Raw genomic sequence first — 21,072 nt, 5'->3', positions numbered from 1 at the left:
ACCGAAAATAGTCAACTGACACAGTTACGCTGCATTCCAACATGTCCCTGTGGATTCTTGACAGCTATCCTGAAACCTCCTCTTGCAAGTCCACATTTCGTGAAAACAAATGTTTTCCCGGAAGGGAAACTACCCAGGACTCACCCATTGCTGGATAAAATGTGCATGGAACTTGACTGACTTTGAGGAAGGTCTTCAGATACAAATGCATTTGAGATTCAGTGCTGAAAACATTCTACAACAAGAAGCTGTTCTTTCAGGCATTTGTGTGGCTGTGATAGTTTAGTGGTTAGTACTCTGCGTTGTGGCCGCAGTAACCCCGGTTCAAATCCTGGTCATGGCACAAATGGCAAACAGAATACCTTGTTTGTGGTTCCTCTTTGCTTCACCAGCCTCTCCTTTGATCATCATAGTTTTAGAATGCACACTACCTGTCCTTTGATCATCATAGTTTTAGAATGCACACTACCTGTCCTTTGATCATCATAGTAGATCATCATAGTTTTAGAATGCACACTACCCAGGACTCACCCATTTACTTTACTGACATTTTCAACATACCGTTCTACAGAGTACAGACACATTGCCTTTGCATGCAGCACTGTGAAAGATCATGTCACGGTGGGCTAGTGGCGCAATGGATAACGCGTCTGACTACGGATCAGAAGATTCTAGGTTCAACTCCTGGCTAGCTCGTTGAGAGTTTTAACCAGTGTAAATCAGTTCTTCCTCGTACTTCTCCACAACCGAAAAGAATCAACTGACACAGTTACGCTGCATTCGAACATGTCCCTGTGGATTCTTGACAGCTATCCTGAAAGCTCCTCTTGCAAGTCCACATTTCGTGAAAACAAATGTTTTCCCGGAAGGGAAACTACCCAGGACTCACCCATTGCTGGATAAAATGTGCATGGAACTTGACTGACTTTGAGGAAGGTCTTCAGATACAAATGCATTTGAGATTCAGTGCTGAAAACATTCTACAACAAGAAGCTGTTCTTTCAGGCATTTGTGTGGCTGTGATAGTTTAGTGGTTAGTACTCTGCGTTGTGGCTGCAGTAATCCCGGTTTGAATCTGGGTCATGGCACAAATGGCAAACAGAATAGCTTGTTTGAGATTCCTCTTGGCTTCACCAGCCTCCCCTTTGATCATCATAGTTTTAGAATGCACACTTCCTGTCCTTTGATCATCATAGTTTTAGAATGCACACTACCTGTCCTTTGATCATCATAGTAGATCGTTCTACAGAGTACAGACACATTGCCTTTGCATGCAGCACTGTGAAAGCTCATGTCACAACGCGTCGGACTACAGATCAGAAGATTCTAGGTTCGACTCCTGGATAATGCGTCTGACTACAGATCAGAAGATTCTAGGTTCAACTCCTGGCTAGCTCGTTGAGAGTTTTAACCAGTGTAAATCAGTTCTTCCTCGTACTTCTCCACAACCGAAAAGAATCAACTGACACAGTTATGCTGCATTCCAACATGTCCCTGTGGATTCTTGACAGCTATCCTGAAACCTCCTCTTGCAAGTCCACATTTTGTGAAAACAAATGTTTTCCCAGAAGTGCATACAGCATTGCTGGATAAAATGTGCGTGGAACTTGACTGACTTTGAGGAAGGGCTTCAGATACAAAGGCATTTGAGATTCAGTGCTGAAAACATTCTACAACAAGAAGCTGTTCTTTCGGTTCTAGGTTCAACTCCTGGCTAGCTCGTTGAGAGTTTTAACAAGTGTAAATCAGTTCTTCCTCATACTTCTCCACAACCGAAAATAGTCAACTGACACAGTTTCGCTGCATTCCAACATGTCCCTGTGGATTCTTGACAGCTATCTTGAAACCTCCTCTTGCAACTCCACATTTTGTGAAAACAAATGTTTTCCCGGAAGTGCATACAGCATTGCTGGATAAACTGTGCATGGAACTTGACTGACTTTGAGGGCTTCAGATACAAAGGCATTTGAGATGCAGTGCTGAAAACATTCTACAACAAGAAGCTGTTCTTTCAGGCATTTGTGTGGCTGTGATCGTATAGTGGTTAGTACTCTGCGTTGTGGCCGCAGTAACCCCGGTTCAAATCCAGGTCATGGCACAAATGGCAAACAGAATACCTTGTTTGTGGTTCCTCTTTGCTTCACCAGCCTCTCCTTTGATCATCATAGTTTTAGAATGCACACTACCTGTCCTTTGATCATCATAGTAGATCATCATAGTTTTAGAATGCACACTACCCAGGACTCACCCATTTACTTTACTGACATTTTCAACATACCGTTCTACAGAGTACAGACACATTGCCTTTGCATGCAGCACTGTGAAAGATCATGTCACAGTGGGCTAGTGGCGCAATGGATAACGCGTCTGACTACGGATCAGAAGATTCTAGGTTCGACTCCTGGCTAGCTCGTTGAGAGTTTTAACCAGTGTAAATCAGTTCTTCCTCGTACTTCTCCACAACCGAAAAGAATCAACTGACACGTTTACGCTGCATTCCAACATGTCCCTGTGGATTCTTGACAGCTATCCTGAAACCTCCTCTTGCAAGTCCACATTTCGTGAAAACAAATGTTTTCCCGGAAGGGAAACTACCCAGGACTCACCCATTGCTGGATAAAATGTGCATGGAACTTGACTGACTTTGAGGAAGGTCTTCAGATACAAATGCATTTGAGATTCAGTGCTGAAAACATTCTACAACAAGAAGCTGTTCTTTCAGGCATTTGTGTGGCTGTGATAGTTTAGTGGTTAGTACTCTGCGTTGTGGCCGCAGTAACCCCGGTTCAAATCCGGGTCATGGCACAAATGACAAACAGAATACCTTGTTTGTGGTTCCTCTTTGCTTCACCAGCCTCTCCTTTGATCATCATAGTTTTAGAATGCACACTACCTGTCCTTTGATCATCATAGTTTTAGAATGCACACTACCTGTCCTTTGATCATCATAGTAGATCATCATAGTTTTAGAATGCACACTACCCAGGACTCACCCATTTACTTTACTGACATTTTCAACATACCGTTCTACAGAGTACAGACACATTGCCTTTGCATGCAGCACTGTGAAAGATCATGTCACAGTGGGCTAGTGGCGCAATGGATAACGCGTCTGACTACGGATCAGAAGATTCTAGGTTCGACTCCTGGCTAGCTCGTTGAGAGTTTTAACCAGTGTAAATCAGTTCTTCCTCGTACTTCTCCACAACCGAAAAGAATCAACTGACACAGTTACGCTGCATTCCAACATGTCCCTGTGGATTCTTGACAGCTATCCTGAAACCTCCTCTTGCAAGTCCACATTTCGTGAAAACAAATGTTTTCCCTGAAGGGAAACTACCCAGGACTCACCCATTGCTGGATAAAATGTGCATGGAACTTGACTGACTTTGAGGAAGGTCTTCAGATACAAATGCATTTGAGATTCAGTGCTGAAAACATTCTACAACAAGAAGCTGTTCTTTCAGGCATTTGTGTGGCTGTGATAGTTTAGTGGTTAGTACTCTGCGTTGTGGCTGCAGTAATCCCGGTTTGAATCCGGGTCATGGCACAAATGGCAAACAGAATACCTTGTTTGGGATTCCTCTTGGCTTCACCAGCCTCCCCTTTGATCATCATAGTTTTAGAATGCACACTACCTGTCCTTTGATCATCATAGTTTTAGAATGCACACTACCTGTCCTTTGATCATCATAGTAGATCATCATAGTTTTAGAATGCACACTACCCAGGACTCACCCATTTACTTTACTGACATTTTCAACATACCGTTCTACAGAGTACAGACACATTGCCTTTGCATGCAGCACTGTGAAAGATCATGTCACATTGGGCTAGTGGCGCAATGGATAACGCGTCTGACTACGGATCAGAAGATTCTAGGTTCGACTCCTGGCTAGCTCGTTGAGAGTTTTAACCAGTGTAAATCAGTTCTTCCTCGTACTTCTCCACAACCGAAAAGAATCAACTGACACAGTTACGCTGCATTCCAACATGTCCCTGTGGATTCTTGACAGCTATCCTGAAACCCTCCTCTTGCAAGTCCACATTTCGTGAAAACAAATGTTTTCCCGGAAGGGAAACTACCCAGGACTCACCCATTGCTGGATAAAATGTGCATGGAACTTGACTGACTTTGAGGAAGGTCTTCAGATACAAATGCATTTGAGATTCAGTGCTGAAAACATTCTACAACAAGAAGCTGTTCTTTCAGGCATTTGTGTGGCTGTGATAGTTTAGTGGTTAGTACTCTGCGTTGTGGCCACAGTAACCCCGGTTCAAATCCGGGTCATGGCACAAATGGCAAACAGAATACCTTGTTTGTGGTTCCTCTTTGCTTCACCAGCCTCTCCTTTGATCATCATAGTTTTAGAATGCACACTACCTGTCCTTTAATCATCATAGTTTTAGAATGCACACTACCTGTCCTTTAATCATCATAGTTTTAGAATGCACACTACCTGTCCTTTGATCATCATAGTAGATCATCATAGTTTTAGAATGCACACTACCCAGGACTCACCCATTTACTTTACTGACATTTTCAACATACCGTTCTACAGAGTACAGACACATTGCCTTTGCATGCAGCACTGTGAAAGATCATGTCACAGTGGGCTAGTGGCGCAATGGATAACGCGTCTGACTACGGATCAGAAGATTCTAGGTTCGACTCCTGGCTAGCTCGTTGAGAGTTTTAACCAGTGTAAATCAGTTCTTCCTCGTACTTCTCCACAACCGAAAAGAATCAACTGACACAGTTACGCTGCATTCCAACATGTCCCTGTGGATTCTTGACAGCTATCCTGAAACCTCCTCTTGCAAGTCCACATTTCGTGAAAACAAATGTTTTCCCGGAAGGGAAACTACCCAGGACTCACCCATTGCTGGATAAAATGTGCATGGAACTTGACTGACTTTGAGGAAGGTCTTCAGATACAAATGCATTTGAGATTCAGTGCTGAAAACATTCTACAACAAGAAGCTGTTCTTTCAGGCATTTGTGTGGCTGTGATAGTTTAGTGGTTAGTACTCTGCGTTGTGGCTGCAGTAATCCCGGTTTGAATCCGGGTCATGGCACAAATGGCAAACAGAATACCTTGTTTGAGATTCCTCTTGGCTTCACCAGCCTCCCCTTTGATCATCATAGTTTTAGAATGCACACTTCCTGTCCTTTGATCATCATAGTTTTAGAATGCACACTACCTGTCCTTTGATCATCATAGTAGATCGTTCTACAGAGTACAGATACATTGCCTTTGCATGCAGCACTGTGAAAGCTCATGTCACAACGCGTCGGACTACGGCTCAGAAGATTCTAGGTTCAACTCCTGGATAATGCGTCTGACTACGGATCAGAAGATTCTAGGTTTGACTCCTGGCTAGCTCGTTGAGAGTTTTAACCAGTGTAAATCAGTTCTTCCTCGTACTTCTCCACAACCGAAAAGAATCAACTGACACAGTTATGCTGCATTCCAACATGTCCCTGTGGATTCTTGACAGCTATCCTGAAACCTCCTCTTGCAACTCCACATTTTGTGAAAACAAATGTTTTCCCGGAAGTGTATACAGCATTGCTGGATAAACTGTGCATGGAACTTGACTGACTTTGAGGGCTTCATATACAAAGGCATTTGAGATTCAGTGCTGAAAACAATCTACAACAAGAAGCTATTCTTTCAGACATTTGTGTGGCTGTGATAGTATAGTGGTTAGTACTCTGCGTTGTGGCCGCAGTAACCCCGGTTCGAATCCGGGTCATGGCACAAATGGCAAACAGAATACCTTGTTTGAGATTCCTCTTGGCTTCACCAGCCTCCCCTTTGATCATCATAGTTTTAGAATGCACACTACCTGTCCTTTGATCATCATAGTAGATCATCATAGTTTTAGAATGCACACTACCCAGGACTCACCCATTTACTTTACTGACATTTTCAACATACCGTTCTACAGAGTACAGACACATTGCCTTTGCATGCAGCACTGTGAAAGGTCATGTCACAGTGGGCTAGTGGCGCAATGGAAAACGTGTCTGACTACGGATCAGAAGATTCTAGGTTCGACTCCTGGCTAGCTCGTTGAGAGTTTTAACCAGTGTAAATCAGTTCTTTCTCGTACTTCTCCACAACCGAAAAGAATCAACTGACACAGTTACGCTGCATTCCAACATGTCCCTGTGGATTCTTGACAGCTATCCTGAAACCTCCTCTTGCAAGTCCACATTTCGTGAAAACAAATGTTTTCCCGGAAGGGAAACTACCCAGGACTCACCCATTGCTGGATAAAATGTGCATGGAACTTGACTGACTTTGAGGAAGGTCTTCAGATACAAATGCATTTGAGATTCAGTGCTGAAAACATTCTACAACAAGAAGCTGTTCTTTCAGGCATTTGTGTGGCTGTGATAGTTTAGTGGTTAGTACTCTGCGTTGTGGCCGCAGTAACCCCGGTTCAAATCCGGGTCATGGCACAAATGGCAAACAGAATACCTTGTTTGTGGTTCCTCTTTGCTTCACCAGCCTCTCCTTTGATCATCATAGTTTTAGAATGCACACTACCTGTCCTTTGATCATCATAGTTTTAGAATGCACACTACCTGTCCTTTGATCATCATAGTAGATCATCATAGTTTTAGAATGCACACTACCCAGGACTCACCCATTTACTTTACTGACATTTTCAACATACCGTTCTACAGAGTACAGACACATTGCCTTTGCATGCAGCACTGTGAAAGATCATGTCACAGTGGGCTAGTGGCGCAATGGATAACGCGTCTGACTACGGATCAGAAGATTCTAGGTTCGACTCCTGGCTAGCTCGTTGAGAGTTTTAACCAGTGTAAATCAGTTCTTCCTCGTACTTCTCCACAACCGAAAAGAATCAACTGACACAGTTACGCTGCATTCCAACATGTCCCTGTGGATTCTTGACAGCTATCCTGAAACCTCCTCTTGCAAGTCCACATTTCGTGAAAACAAATGTTTTCCCGGAAGGGAAACTACCCAGGACTCACCCATTGCTGGATAAAATGTGCATGGAACTTGACTGACTTTGAGGAAGGTCTTCAGATACAAATGCATTTGAGATTCAGTGCTGAAAACATTCTACAACAAGAAGCTGTTCTTTCAGGCATTTGTGTGGCTGTGATAGTTTAGTGGTTAGTACTCTGCGTTGTGGCTGCAGTAATCCCGGTTTGAATCCGGGTCATGGCACAAATGGCAAACAGAATACCTTGTTTGAGATTCCTCTTGGCTTCACCAGCCTCCCCTTTGATCATCATAGTTTTAGAATGCACACTTCCTGTCCTTTGATCATCATAGTTTTAGAATGCACACTACCTGTCCTTTGATCATCATAGTAGATCGTTCTACAGAGTACAGACACATTGCCTTTGCATGCAGCACTGTGAAAGCTCATGTCACAACGCGTCGGACTACGGATCAGAAGATTCTAGGTTCAACTCCTGGATAATGCGTCTGACTCCTGGCTAGCTCGTTGAGAGTTTTAACCAGTGTAAATCAGTTCTTCTTCGTACTTCTCCACAACCGAAAAGAATCAACTGACACAGATACGCTGCATTCCAACATGTCCCTGTGGATTCTTGACAGCTATCCTGAAACCTCCTCTTGCAAGTCCACATTTCGTGAAAACAAATGTTTTCCCAGAAGTGCATACAGCATTGCTGGATAAAATGTGCATGGAACTTGACTGACTTTGAGGAAGGGCTTCAGATACAAAGGCATTTGAGATTCAGTGCTGAAAACATTCTACAACAAGAAGCTGTTCTTTCGGTTCTAGGTTCAACTCCTGGCTAGCTCGTTGAGAGTTTTAACAAGTGTAAATCAGTTCTTCCTCATACTTCTCCACAACCGAAAATAGTCAACTGACACAGTTACGCTGCATTCCAACATGTCCCTGTGGATTCTTGACAGCTATCTTGAAACCTCCTCTTGCAACTCCACATTTTGTGAAAACAAATGTTTTCCCGGAAGTGCATACAGCATTGCTGGATAAACTGTGCATGGAACTTGACTGACTTTGAGGGCTTCAGATACAAAGGCATTTGAGATGCAGTGCTGAAAACATTCTACAACAAGAAGCTGTTCTTTCAGGCATTTGTGTGGCTGTTATAGTATAGTGGTTAGTACTCTGCGTTGTGGCAGCAGTAACCCCGGTTCGAATCCGGGTCATGGCACAAATGGCAAACAGAATACCTTGTTTGTGGTTCCTCTTTGCTTCACCAGCCTCTCCTTTGATCATCATAGTTTTAGAATGCACACTACCTGTCCTTTGATCATCATAGTTTTAGAATGCACACTACCTGTCCTTTGATCATCATAGTAGATCATCATAGTTTTAGAATGCACACTACCCAGGACTCACCCATTTACTTTACTGACATTTTCAACATACCGTTCTACAGAGTACAGACACATTGCCTTTGCATGCAGCACTGTGAAAGATCATGTCACAGTGGGCTAGTGGCACAATGGATAACGCGTCTGACTACGGATCAGAATATTCTAGGTTCGACTCCTGGCTAGCTCGTTGAGAGTTTTAACCAGTGTAAATCAGTTCTTCCTCGTACTTCTCCACAACCGAAAATAATCAACTGACACAGTTACGCTGCATTCCAACATGTCCCTGTGGATTCTTGACAGCTATCTTGAAACCTCCTCTTGCAACTCCACATTTTGTGAAAACAAATGTTTTCCTGGAAGTGCATACAACATTGCTGGATAAACTGTGCATGGAACTTGACTGACTTTGAGGAAGGTCTTCAGATACAAATGCATTTGAGATTCAGTGCTGAAAACATTCTACAACAAGAAGCTGTTCTTTCAGGCATTTGTGTGGCTGTGATAGTTTAGTGGTTAGTACTCTGCGTTGTTGCTGCAGTAATCCCGGTTTGAATCCGGGTCATGGCACAAACGGCAAACAGAATACTTTGTTTGAGATTCCTCTTGGCTTCACCAGCCTCCCCTTTGATCATCATAGTTTTAGAATGCACACTTCCTGTCCTTTGATCATCATAGTTTTAGAATGCACACTACCTGTCCTTTGATCATCATAGTAGATCGTTCTACAGAGTACAGACACATTGCCTTTGCATGCAGCACTGTGAAAGCTCATGTCACAACGCGTCTGACTACGGATCAGAAGATTCTAGGTTCGATTCCTGGATAATGGGTCTGACTACGGATCAGAAGATTCTAGGTTCGACTCCTGGCTAGCTCGTTGAGAGTTTTAACCAGTGTAAATCAGTTCTTCCTCGTACTTCTCCACAACCGAAAAGAATCAACTGACACAGATACGCTGCATTCCAACATGTCCCTGTGGATTCTTGACAGCTATCCTGAAACCTCCTCTTGCAAGTCCACATTTCGTGAAAACAAATGTTTTCCCAGAAGTGCATACAGCATTGCTGGATAAAATGTGCATGGAACTTGACTGACTTTGAGGAAGGGCTTCAGATACAAAGGCATTTGAGATTCAGTGCTGAAAACATTCTACAACAAGAAGCTGTTCTGTCGGTTCTAGGTTCAACTCCTGGCTAGCTCGTTGAGAGTTTTAACAAGTGTAAATCAGTTCTTCCTCATACTTCTCCACAACCGAAAATAGTCAACTGACACAGTTACGCTGCATTCCAACATGTCCCTGTGGATTCTTGACAGCTATCTTGAAACCTCCTCTTGCAACTCCACATTTTGTGAAAACAAATGTTTTCCCGGAAGTGCATACAGCATTGCTGGATAAACTGTGCATGGAACTTGACTGACTTTGAGGGCTTCAGATACAAAGGCATTTGAGATGCAGTGCTGAAAACATTCTACAACAAGAAGCTGTTCTTTCAGGCATTTGTGTGGCTGTGATCGTATAGTGGTTAGTACTCTGCGTTGTGGCCGCAGTAACCCCGGTTTGAATCCAGGTCATGGCACAAATGGCAAACAGAATACCTTGTTTGTGGTTCCTCTTTGCTTCACCAGCCTCTCCTTTGATCATCATAGTTTTAGAATGCACACTACCTGTCCTTTGATCATCATAGTAGATCATCATAGTTTTAGAATGCACACTACCCAGGACTCACCCATTTACTTTACTGACATTTTCAACATACCGTTCTACAGAGTACAGACACATTGCCTTTGCATGCAGCACTGTGAAAGATCATGTCACAGTGGGCTAGTGGCGCAATGGATAACGCGTCTGACTACGGATCAGAAGATTCTAGGTTCGACTCCTGGCTAGCTCGTTGAGAGTTTTAACCAGTGTAAATCAGTTCTTCCTCGTACTTCTCCACAACCGAAAAGAATCAACTGACACAGTTACGCTGCATTCCAACATGTCCCTGTGGATTCTTGACAGCTATCCTGAAACCTCCTCTTGCAAGTCCACATTTCGTGAAAACAAATGTTTTCCCGGAAGGGAAACTACCCAGGACTCACCCATTGCTGGATAAAATGTGCATGGAACTTGACTGACTTTGAGGAAGGTCTTCAGATACAAATGCATTTGAGATTCAGTGCTGAAAACATTCTACACCAAGAAGCTGTTCTTTCAGGCATTTGTGTGGCTGTGATAGTTTAGTGGTTAGTACTCTGCGTTGTGGCTGCAGTAATCCCGGTTTGAATCCGGGTCATGGCACAAATGGCAAACAGAATACCTTGTTTGAGATTCCTCTTGGCTTCACCAGCCTCCCCTTTGATCATCATAGTTTTAGAATGCACACTTCCTGTCCTTTGATCATCATAGTTTTAGAATGCACACTACCTGTCCTTTGATCATCATAGTAGATCGTTCTACAGAGTACAGACACATTGCCTTTGCATGCAGCACTGTGAAAGGTCATGTCACAACGCGTCGGACTACGGATCTGAAGATTCTAGGTTCGACTCCTGGATAATGCGTCTGACTACGGATCCGAAGATTCTAGGTTCGACTCCTGGCTAGCTCGTTGAGAGTTTTAACCAGTGTAAATCAGTTCTTCCTCGTACTTCTCCACAACCGAAAAGAATCAACTGACACAGTTATGCTGCATTCCAACATGTCCCTGTGGATTCTTGACAGCTATCCTGAAACCTCCTCTTGCAAGTCCACATTTTGTGAAAACAAATGTTTTCCCAGAAGTGCATACAGCATTGCTGGATAAAATGTGCGTGGAACTTGACTGACTTTGAGGAAGGGCTTCAGATACAAAGGCATTTGAGATTCAGTGCTGAAAACATTCTACAACAAGAAGCTGTTCTTTCGGTTCTAGGTTCAACTCCTGGCTAGCTCGTTGAGAGTTTTAACCAGTGTAAATCAGTTCTTCCTCATACTTCTCCACAACCGAAAAGAATCAACTGACACAGATACACTGCATTCCAACATGTCCCTGTGGATTCTTGACAGCTATCCTGAAACCTCCTCTTGCAAGTCCACATTTCGTGAAAACAAATGTTTTCCCAGAAGTGCATACAGCATTGCTGGATAAAATGTGCATGGAACTTGACTGACTTTGAGGAAGGGCTTCAGATACAAAGGCATTTGAGATTCAGTGCTGAAAACATTCTACAACAAGAAGCTGTTCTTTCGGTTCTAGGTTCAACTCTTGGCTAGCTCGTTGAGAGTTTTAACAAGTGTAAATCAGTTCTTCCTCATACTTCTCCACAACCGAAAATAGTCAACTGACACAGTTACGCTGCATTCCAACATGTCCCTGTGGATTCTTGACAGCTATCTTGAAACCTCCTCTTGCAACTCCACATTTTGTGAAAACAAATGTTTTCCCAGAAGTGCATACAGCATTGCTGGATAAACTGTGCATGGAACTTGACTGACTTTGAGGGCTTCAGATACAAAGGCATTTGAGATGCAGTGCTGAAAACATTCTACAACAAGAAGCTGTTCTTTCAGGCATTTGTGTGGCTGTGATAGTATAGTGGTTAGTACTCTGCGTTGTGGCTGCAGAGTTCAAATCCGGGTCATGGCACAAATGGCAAACAGAATACCTTGTTTGTGATTCCTCTTTGCTTCACCAGCCTCTCCTTTGATCATCATAGTTTTAGAATGCACACTACCTGTCCTTTGATCATCATAGGACAGTCATGTCACAACGCGTCTGACTACGGATCAGAAGATTCTAGGTTCGACTCCTGGATAAGGCGTCTGACTACGGATCAGAAGATTCTAGGTTCGACTCCTGGCTAGCTCATTGAGAGTTTTAACCAGTGTAAATCAGTTCTTCCTCGTACTTTTCCACAACCGAAAAGAATCAACTGACACAGTTATGCTGCATTCCAACATGTCCCTGTGGATTCTTGACAGCTATCCTGAAACCTCCTCTTGCAAGTCCACATTTCGTGAAAACAAATGTTTTCCCGGAAGGGAAACTACCCAGGATTCACCCATTGCTGGATAAAATGTGCATGGAACTTGACTGACTTTGAGGAAGGTCTTCAGATACAAATGCATTTGAGATTCAGTGCTGAAAACATTCTACAACAAGAAGCTGTTCTTTCAGGCATTTGTGTGGCTGTGATAGTTTAGTGGTTAGTACTCTGCGTTGTGGCTGCAGTAATCCCGGTTTGAATCCGGGTCATGGCACAAATGGCAAACAGAATACCTTGTTTGAGATTCCTCTTGGCTTCACCAGCCTCCCCTTTGATCATCATAGTTTTAGAATGCACACTTCCTGTCCTTTGATCATCATAGTAGATCGTTCTACAGAGTACAGACACATTGCCTTTGCATGCAGCACTGTGAAAGGTCATGTCACAATGTGTCTGACTACAGATCAGAAGATTCTAGGTTCAACTCCTGGATAATGTGTCTGACTACGGATCAGAAGATTCTAGGTTCGACTCCTGGCTAGCTCGTTGAGAGTTTTAACCAGTGTAAATCAGTTCTTCCTCGTACTTCTCCACAACCGAAAAGAATCAACTGACACAGTTACGTTGCATTCCAACATGTCCCTGTGGATTCTTGACAGCTATCCTGAAACCTCCTCTTGCAAGTCCACATTTCGTGAAAACAAATGTTTTCCCGGAAGGGAAACTACCCAGGACTCACCCATTGCTGGATAAAATGTGCGTGGAACTTGACTGACTTTGAAGAAGGGCTTCAGATACAAAGGCATTTGAGATTCAGTGCTGAAAACATTCTACAACAAGAAGCTGTTCTTTCGGTTCTAGGTTCAACTCCTGGCTAGCACGTTGAGAGTTTTAACCAGTGTAAATCAGTTCTTCCTCGTACTACTCCACAACCGAAAATAATCAACTGACACAGTTATGCTGCATTCCAACATGTCCCTGTGGATTCTTGACAGCTATCCTGAAACCTCCTCTTGCAAGTCCACATTTTGTGAAAACAAATGTTTTCCCAGAAGTGCATACAGCATTGCTGGATAAAATGTGCGTGGAACTTGAATGACTTTGAGGAAGGGCTTCAGATACAAAGGCATTTGAGATTCAGTGCTGAAAACATTCTACAACAAGAAGCTGTTCTTTCGGTTCTAGGTTCAACTCCTGGCTAGCTCGTTGAGAGTTTTAACAAGTGTAAATCAGTTCTTCCTCATACTTCTCCACAACCGAAAATAGTCAACTGACACAGTTACGCTGCATTCCAACATGTCCCTGTGGATTCTTGACAGCTATCTTGAAACCTCCTCTTGCAACTCCACATTTTGTGAAAACAAATGTTTTCCCGGAAGTGCATACAGCATTGCTGGATAAACTGTGCATGGAACTTGACTGACTTTGAGGGCTTCAGATACAAAGGCATTTGAGATTCAGTGCTGAAAACATTCTACAACAAGAAGCTGTTCTTTCAGGCATTTGTGTGGCTGTGATAGTTTAGTGGTTAGTACTCTGCGTTGTGGCCGCAGTAACCCCGATTCAAATCCGGGTCATGGCACAAATGGCAAACAGAATACCTTGTTTGTGGTTCCTCTTTGCTTCACCAGCCTCTCCTTTGATCATCATAGTTTTAGAATGCACACTACCTGTCCTTTGATCATCATAGTTTTAGAATGCACACTACCTGTCCTTTGATCATCATAGTAGATCATCATAGTTTTAGAATGCACACTACCCAGGACTCACCCATTTACTTTACTGACATTTTCAACATACCGTTCTACAGAGTACAGACACATTGCCTTTGCATGCAGCACTGTGAAAGATCATGTCACAGTGGGCTAGTGGCGCAATGGATAACGCGTCTGACTACGGATCAGAAGATTCTAGGTTCGACTCCTGGCTAGCTCGTTGAGAGTTTTAACCAGTGTAAATCAGTTCTTCCTCGTACTTCTCCACAACCGAAAAGAATCAACTGACACAGTTACGCTGCATTCCAACATGTCCCTGTGGATTCTTGACAGCTATCCTGAAACCTCCTCTTGCAAGTCCACATTTCGTGAAAACAAATGTTTTCCCGGAAGGGAAACTACCCAGGACTCACCCATTGCTGGATAAAATGTGCATGGAACTTGACTGACTTTGAGGAAGGTCTTCAGATACAAATGCATTTGAGATTCAGTGCTGAAAACATTCTACAACAAGAAGCTGTTCTTTCAGGCATTTGTGTGGCTGTGATAGTTTAGTGGTTAGTACTCTGCGTTGTGGCTGCAGTAATCCCGGTTTGAATCCGGGTCATGGCACAAATGGCAAACAGAATACCTTGTTTGAGATTCCTCTTGGCTTCACCAGCCTCCCCTTTGATCATCATAGTTTTAGAATGCACACTTCCTGTCCTTTGATCATCATAGTTTTAGAATGCACACTACCTGTCCTTTGATCATCATAGTAGATCGTTCTACAGAGTACAGACACATTGCCTTTGCATGCAGCACTGTGAAAGCTCATGTCACAACACGTCGGACTACGGATCAGAAGATTCTAGGTTCAACTCCTGGATAATGCGTCTGACTCCTGGCTAGCTCGTTGAGAGTTTTAACCAGTGTAAATCAGTTCTTCTTCGTACTTCTCCACAACCGAAAAGAATCAACTGACACAGATACGCTGCATTCCAACATGTCCCTGTGGATTCTTGACAGCTATCCTGAAACCTCCTCTTGCAAGTCCACATTTCGTGAAAACAAATGTTTTCCCAGAAGTGCATACAGCATTGCTGGATAAAATGTGCATGGAACTTGACTGACTTTGAGGAAGGGCTTCAGATACAAAGGCATTTGAGATTCAGTGCTGAAAACATTCTACAACAAGAAGCTGTTCTTTCGGTTCTAGGTTCAACTCCTGGCTAGCTCGTTGAGAGTTTTAACAAGTGTAAATCAGTTCTTCCTCATACTTCTCCACAACCGAAAATAGTCAACTGACACAGTTACGCTGCATTCCAACATGTCCCTGTGGATTCTTGACAGCTATCTTGAAACCTCCTCTTGCAACTCCACATTTTGTGAAAACAAATGTTTTCCCGGAAGTGCATACAGCATTGCTGGATAAACTGTGCATGGAACTTGACTGACTTTGAGGGCTTCAGATACAAAGGCATTTGAGATGCAGTGCTGAAAACATTCTACAACAAGAAGCTGTTCTTTCAGGCATTTGTGTGGCTGTTATAGTATAGTGGTTAGTACTCTGCGTTGTGGCAGCAGTAACCCCGGTTCGAATCCGGGTCATGGCACAAATGGCAAACAGAATACCTTGTTTGTGGTTCCTCTTTGCTTCACCAGCCTCTCCTTTGATCATCATAGTTTTAGAATGCACACTACCTGTCCTTTGATCATCATAGTTTTAGAATGCACACTACCTGTCCTTTGATCATCATAGTAGATCATCATAGTTTTAGAATGCACACTACCCAGGACTCACCCATTTACTTTACTGACATTTTCAACATACCGTTCTACAGAGTACAGACACATTGCCTTTGCATGCAGCACTGTGAAACATCATGTCACAGTGGGCTAGTGGCACAATGGATAACGCGTCTGACTACGGATCAGAATATTCTAGGTTCGACTCCTGGCTAGCTCGTTGAGAGTTTTAACCAGTGTAAATCAGTTCTTCCTCGTACTTCTCCACAACCGAAAATAATCAACTGACACAGTTACGCTGCATTCCAACATGTCCCTGTGGATTCTTGACAGCTATCTTGAAACCTCCTCTTGCAACTCCACATTTTGTGAAAACAAATGTTTTCCTGGAAGTGCATACAACATTGCTGGATAAACTGTGCATGGAACTTGACTGACTTTGAGGAAGGTCTTCAGATACAAATGCATTTGAGATTCAGTGCTGAAAACATTCTACAACAAGAAGCTGTTCTTTCAGGCATTTGTGTGGCTGTGATAGTTTAGTGGTTAGTACTCTGCGTTGTTGCTGCAGTAATCCCGGTTTGAATCCGGGTCATGGCACAAACGGCAAACAGAATACCTTGTTTGAGATTCCTCTTGGCTTCACCAGCCTCCCCTTTGATCATCATAGTTTTAGAATGCACACTTCCTGTCCTTTGATCATCATAGTTTTAGAATGCACACTACCTGTCCTTTGATCATCATAGTAGATCGTTCTACAGAGTACAGACACATTGCCTTTGCATGCAGCACTGTGAAAGCTCATGTCACAACGCGTCTGACTACGGATCAGAAGATTCTAGGTTCGATTCCTGGATAATGGGTCTGACTACGGATCAGAAGATTCTAGGTTCGACTCCTGGCTAGCTCGTTGAGAGTTTTAACCAGTGTAAATCAGTTCTTCCTCGTACTTCTCCACAACCGAAAAGAATCAACTGACACAGATACGCTGCATTCCAACATGTCCCTGTGGATTCTTGACAGCTATCCTGAAACCTCCTCTTGCAAGTCCACATTTCGTGAAAACAAATGTTTTCCCAGAAGTGCATACAGCATTGCTGGATAAAATGTGCATGGAACTTGACTGACTTTGAGGAAGGGCTTCAGATACAAAGGCATTTGAGATTCAGTGCTGAAAACATTCTACAACAAGAAGCTGTTCTGTCGGTTCTAGGTTCAACTCCTGGCTAGCTCGTTGAGAGTTTTAACAAGTGTAAATCAGTTCTTCCTCATACTTCTCCACAACCGAAAATAGTCAACTGACACAGTTACGCTGCATTCCAACATGTCCCTGTGGATTCTTGACAGCTATCTTGAAACCTCCTCTTGCAACTCCACATTTTGTGAAAACAAATGTTTTCCCGGAAGTGCATACAGCATTGCTGGATAAACTGTGCATGGAACTTGACTGACTTTGAGGGCTTCAGATACAAAGGCATTTGAGATGCAGTGCTGAAAACATTCTACAACAAGAAGCTGTTCTTTCAGGCATTTGTGTGGCTGTGATCGTATAGTGGTTAGTACTCTGCGTTGTGGCCGCAGTAACCCCGGTTCGAATCCAGGTCATGGCACAAATGGCAAACAGAATACCTTGTTTGTGGTTCCTCTTTGCTTCACCAGCCTCTCCTTTGATCATCATAGTTTTAGAATGCACACTACCTGTCCTTTGATCATCATAGTAGATCATCATAGTTTTAGAATGCACACTACCCAGGACTCACCCATTTACTTTACTGACATTTTCAACATACCGTTCTACAGAGTACAGACACATTGCCTTTGCATGCAGCACTGTGAAAGATCATGTCACAGTGGGCTAGTGGCGCAATGGATAATGCGTCTGACTACTGATCAGAAGATTCTAGGTTCGACTCCTGGCTAGCTCATTGAGAGTTTTAACCAGTGTAAATCAGTTCTTCCTCGTACTTCTCCACAACCGAAAAGAATCAACTGACACAGTTACGCTGCATTCCAACATGTCCCTGTGGATTCTTGACAGCTATCCTGAAACCTCCTCTTGCAAGTCCACATTTCGTGAAAACAAATGTTTTCCCGGAAGGGAAACTACCCAGGACTCACCCATTGCTGGATAAAATGTGCATGGAACTTGACTGACTTTGAGGAAGGTCTTCAGATACAAATGCATTTGAGATTCAGTGCTGAAAACATTCTACACCAAGAAGCTGTTCTTTCAGGCATTTGTGTGGCTGTGATAGTTTAGTGGTTAGTACTCTGCGTTGTGGCTGCAGTAATCCCGGTTTGAATCCGGGTCATGGCACAAATGGCAAACAGAATACCTTGTTTGAGATTCCTCTTGGCTTCACCAGCCTCCCCTTTGATCATCATAGTTTTAGAATGCACACTTCCTGTCCTTTGATCATCATAGTTTTAGAATGCACACTACCTGTCCTTTGATCATCATAGTAGATCGTTCTACAGAGTACAGACACATTGCCTTTGCATGCAGCACTGTGAAAGGTCATGTCACAACGCGTCGGACTACGGATCAGAAGATTCTAGGTTCGACTCCTGGATAATGCGTCTGACTACGGATCCGAAGATTCTAGGTTCGACTCCTGGCTAGCTCGTTGAGAGTTTTAACCAGTGTAAATCAGTTCTTCCTCGTACTTCTCCACAACCGAAAAGAATCAACTGACACAGTTATGCTGCATTCCAACATGTCCCTGTGGATTCTTGACAGCTATCCTGAAACCTCCTCTTGCAAGTCCACATTTTGTGAAAACAAATGTTTTCCCAGAAGTGCATACAGCATTGCTGGATAAAATGTGCGTGGAACTTGACTGACTTTGAGGAAGGGCTTCAGATACAAAGGCATTTGAGATTCAGTGCTGAAAACATTCTACAACAAGAAGCTGTTCTTTCGGTTCTAGGTTCAACTCCTGGCTAGCTCGTTGAGAGTTTTAACCAGTGTAAATCAGTTCTTCCTCATACTTCTCCACAACCGAAAAGAATCAACTGACACAGATACACTGCATTCCAACATGTCCCTGTGGATTCTTGACAGCTATCCTGAAACCTCCTCTTGCAAGTCCACATTTCGTGAAAACAAATGTTTTCCCAGAAGTGCATACAGCATTGCTGGATAAAATGTGCATGGAACTTGACTGACTTTGAGGAAGGGCTTCAGATACAAAGGCATTTGAGATTCAGTGCTGAAAACATTCTACAACAAGAAGCTGTTCTTTCGGTTCTAGGTTCAACTCTTGGCTAGCTCGTTGAGAGTTTTAACAAGTGTAAATCAGTTCTTCCTCATACTTCTCCACAACCGAAAATAGTCAACTGACACAGTTACGCTGCATTCCAACATGTCCCTGTGGATTCTTGACAGCTATCTTGAAACCTCCTCTTGCAACTCCACATTTTGTGAAAACAAATGTTTTCCCAGAAGTGCATACAGCATTGCTGGATAAACTGTGCATGGAACTTGACTGACTTTGAGGGCTTCAGATACAAAGGCATTTGAGATGCAGTGCTGAAAACATTCTACAACAAGAAGCTGTTCTTTCAGGCATTTGTGTGGCTGTGATAGTATAGTGGTTAGTACTCTGCGTTGTGGCTGCAGAGTTCAAATCCGGGTCATGGCACAAATGGCAAACAGAATACCTTGTTTGTGATTCCTCTTTGCTTCACCAGCCTCTCCTTTGATCATCATAGTTTTAGAATGCACACTACCTGTCCTTTGATCATCATAGGACAGTCATGTCACAACGCGTCTGACTACGGATCAGAAGATTCTAGGTTCGACTCCTGGATAAGGCGTCTGACTACGGATCAGAAGATTCTAGGTTCGACTCCTGGCTAGCTCATTGAGAGTTTTAACCAGTGTAAATCAGTTCTTCCTCGTACTTTTCCACAACCGAAAAGAATCAACTGACACAGTTATGCTGCATTCCAACATGTCCCTGTGGATTCTTGACAGCTATCCTGAAACCTCCTCTTGCAAGTCCACATTTCGTGAAAACAAATGTTTTCCCGGAAGGGAAACTACCCAGGATTCACCCATTGCTGGATAAAATGTGCATGGAACTTGACTGACTTTGAGGAAGGTCTTCAGATACAAATGCATTTGAGATTCAGTGCTGAAAACATTCTACAACAAGAAGCTGTTCTTTCAGGCATTTGTGTGGCTGTGATAGTTTAGTGGTTAGTACTCTGCGTTGTGGCTGCAGTAATCCCGGTTTGAATCCGGGTCATGGCACAAATGGCAAACAGAATACCTTGTTTGAGATTCCTCTTGGCTTCACCAGCCTCCCCTTTGATCATCATAGTTTTAGAATGCACACTTCCTGTCCTTTGATCATCATAGTAGATCGTTCTACAGAGTACAGACACATTGCCTTTGCATGCAGCACTGTGAAAGGTCATGTCACAATGTGTCTGACTACAGATCAGAAGATTCTAGGTTCAACTCCTGGATAATGTGTCTGACTACGGATCAGAAGATTCTAGGTTCGACTCCTGGCTAGCTCGTTGAGAGTTTTAACCAGTGTAAATCAGTTCTTCCTCGTACTTCTCCACAACCGAAAAGAATCAACTGACACAGTTACGTTGCATTCCAACATGTCCCTGTGGATTCTTGACAGCTATCCTGAAACCTCCTCTTGCAAGTCCACATTTCGTGAAAACAAATGTTTTCCCGGAAGGGAAACTACCCAGGACTCACCCATTGCTGGATAAAATGTGCGTGGAACTTGACTGACTTTGAAGAAGGGCTTCAGATACAAAGGCATTTGAGATTCAGTGCTGAAAACATTCTACAACAAGAAGCTGTTCTTTCGGTTCTAGGTTCAACTCCTGGCTAGCACGTTGAGAGTTTTAACCAGTGTAAATCAGTTCTTCCTCGTACTACTCCACAACCGAAAATAATCAACTGACACAGTTATGCTGCATTCCAACATGTCCCTGTGGATTCTTGACAGCTATCCTGAAACCTCCTCTTGCAAGTCCACATTTTGTGAAAACAAATGTTTTCCCAGAAGTGCATACAGCATTGCTGGATAAAATGTGCGTGGAACTTGAATGACTTTGAGGAAGGGCTTCAGATACAAAGGCATTTGAGATTCAGTGCTGAAAACATTCTACAACAAGAAGCTGTTCTTTCGGTTCTAGGTTCAACTCCTGGCTAGCTCGTTGAGAGTTTTAACAAGTGTAAATCAGTTCTTCCTCATACTTCTCCACAACCGAAAATAGTCAACTGACACAGTTACGCTGCATTCCAACATGTCCCTGTGGATTCTTGACAGCTATCTTGA

General features: G+C 43.2%; 13 non-coding genes across 13 annotated transcripts; all 13 read left to right on the top strand.

Annotated features, from left to right (window-relative positions):
• The first annotated feature begins 623 nt into the window (after window positions 1-623).
• trnar-acg (transfer RNA arginine (anticodon ACG)) lies at window positions 624-696 on the top strand. The gene has a single exon. It is a non-coding gene; the product is annotated as a tRNA-Arg (tRNA).
• A 1,644-nt stretch (window positions 697-2,340) lies between these two features.
• trnar-acg (transfer RNA arginine (anticodon ACG)) lies at window positions 2,341-2,413 on the top strand. The gene has a single exon. It is a non-coding gene; the product is annotated as a tRNA-Arg (tRNA).
• Window positions 2,414-2,733: 320 nt separating this feature from the next.
• trnah-gug (transfer RNA histidin (anticodon GUG)) lies at window positions 2,734-2,805 on the top strand. Its single transcript has one exon. It is a non-coding gene; the product is annotated as a tRNA-His (tRNA).
• A 280-nt stretch (window positions 2,806-3,085) lies between these two features.
• On the top strand, window positions 3,086-3,158 carry trnar-acg (transfer RNA arginine (anticodon ACG)). The gene has a single exon. It is a non-coding gene; the product is annotated as a tRNA-Arg (tRNA).
• A 672-nt stretch (window positions 3,159-3,830) lies between these two features.
• Window positions 3,831-3,903, top strand: trnar-acg (transfer RNA arginine (anticodon ACG)). The gene has a single exon. It is a non-coding gene; the product is annotated as a tRNA-Arg (tRNA).
• A 711-nt stretch (window positions 3,904-4,614) lies between these two features.
• trnar-acg (transfer RNA arginine (anticodon ACG)) lies at window positions 4,615-4,687 on the top strand. Its single transcript has one exon. It is a non-coding gene; the product is annotated as a tRNA-Arg (tRNA).
• Window positions 4,688-5,693: 1,006 nt separating this feature from the next.
• trnah-gug (transfer RNA histidin (anticodon GUG)) lies at window positions 5,694-5,765 on the top strand. The gene has a single exon. It is a non-coding gene; the product is annotated as a tRNA-His (tRNA).
• Window positions 5,766-6,007: 242 nt separating this feature from the next.
• trnar-acg (transfer RNA arginine (anticodon ACG)) lies at window positions 6,008-6,080 on the top strand. Its single transcript has one exon. It is a non-coding gene; the product is annotated as a tRNA-Arg (tRNA).
• A 320-nt stretch (window positions 6,081-6,400) lies between these two features.
• Window positions 6,401-6,472, top strand: trnah-gug (transfer RNA histidin (anticodon GUG)). Its single transcript has one exon. It is a non-coding gene; the product is annotated as a tRNA-His (tRNA).
• Window positions 6,473-6,752: 280 nt separating this feature from the next.
• Window positions 6,753-6,825, top strand: trnar-acg (transfer RNA arginine (anticodon ACG)). Its single transcript has one exon. It is a non-coding gene; the product is annotated as a tRNA-Arg (tRNA).
• A 3,360-nt stretch (window positions 6,826-10,185) lies between these two features.
• trnar-acg (transfer RNA arginine (anticodon ACG)) lies at window positions 10,186-10,258 on the top strand. Its single transcript has one exon. It is a non-coding gene; the product is annotated as a tRNA-Arg (tRNA).
• Window positions 10,259-14,179: 3,921 nt separating this feature from the next.
• Window positions 14,180-14,252, top strand: trnar-acg (transfer RNA arginine (anticodon ACG)). The gene has a single exon. It is a non-coding gene; the product is annotated as a tRNA-Arg (tRNA).
• Window positions 14,253-17,612: 3,360 nt separating this feature from the next.
• Window positions 17,613-17,685, top strand: trnas-acu (transfer RNA serine (anticodon ACU)). The gene has a single exon. It is a non-coding gene; the product is annotated as a tRNA-Ser (tRNA).
• Window positions 17,686-21,072: the final 3,387 nt, after the last annotated feature.

The sequence above is a fragment of the Labrus bergylta genome, chromosome 14, assembly GCF_963930695.1.
Source record: "Labrus bergylta chromosome 14, fLabBer1.1, whole genome shotgun sequence".
Taxonomy (NCBI): domain Eukaryota; kingdom Metazoa; phylum Chordata; class Actinopteri; order Labriformes; family Labridae; genus Labrus; species Labrus bergylta.
The sequence above is the reverse complement of the archived record's forward strand: the minus strand, read 5'-3'. Positions and strand labels throughout refer to the sequence as shown.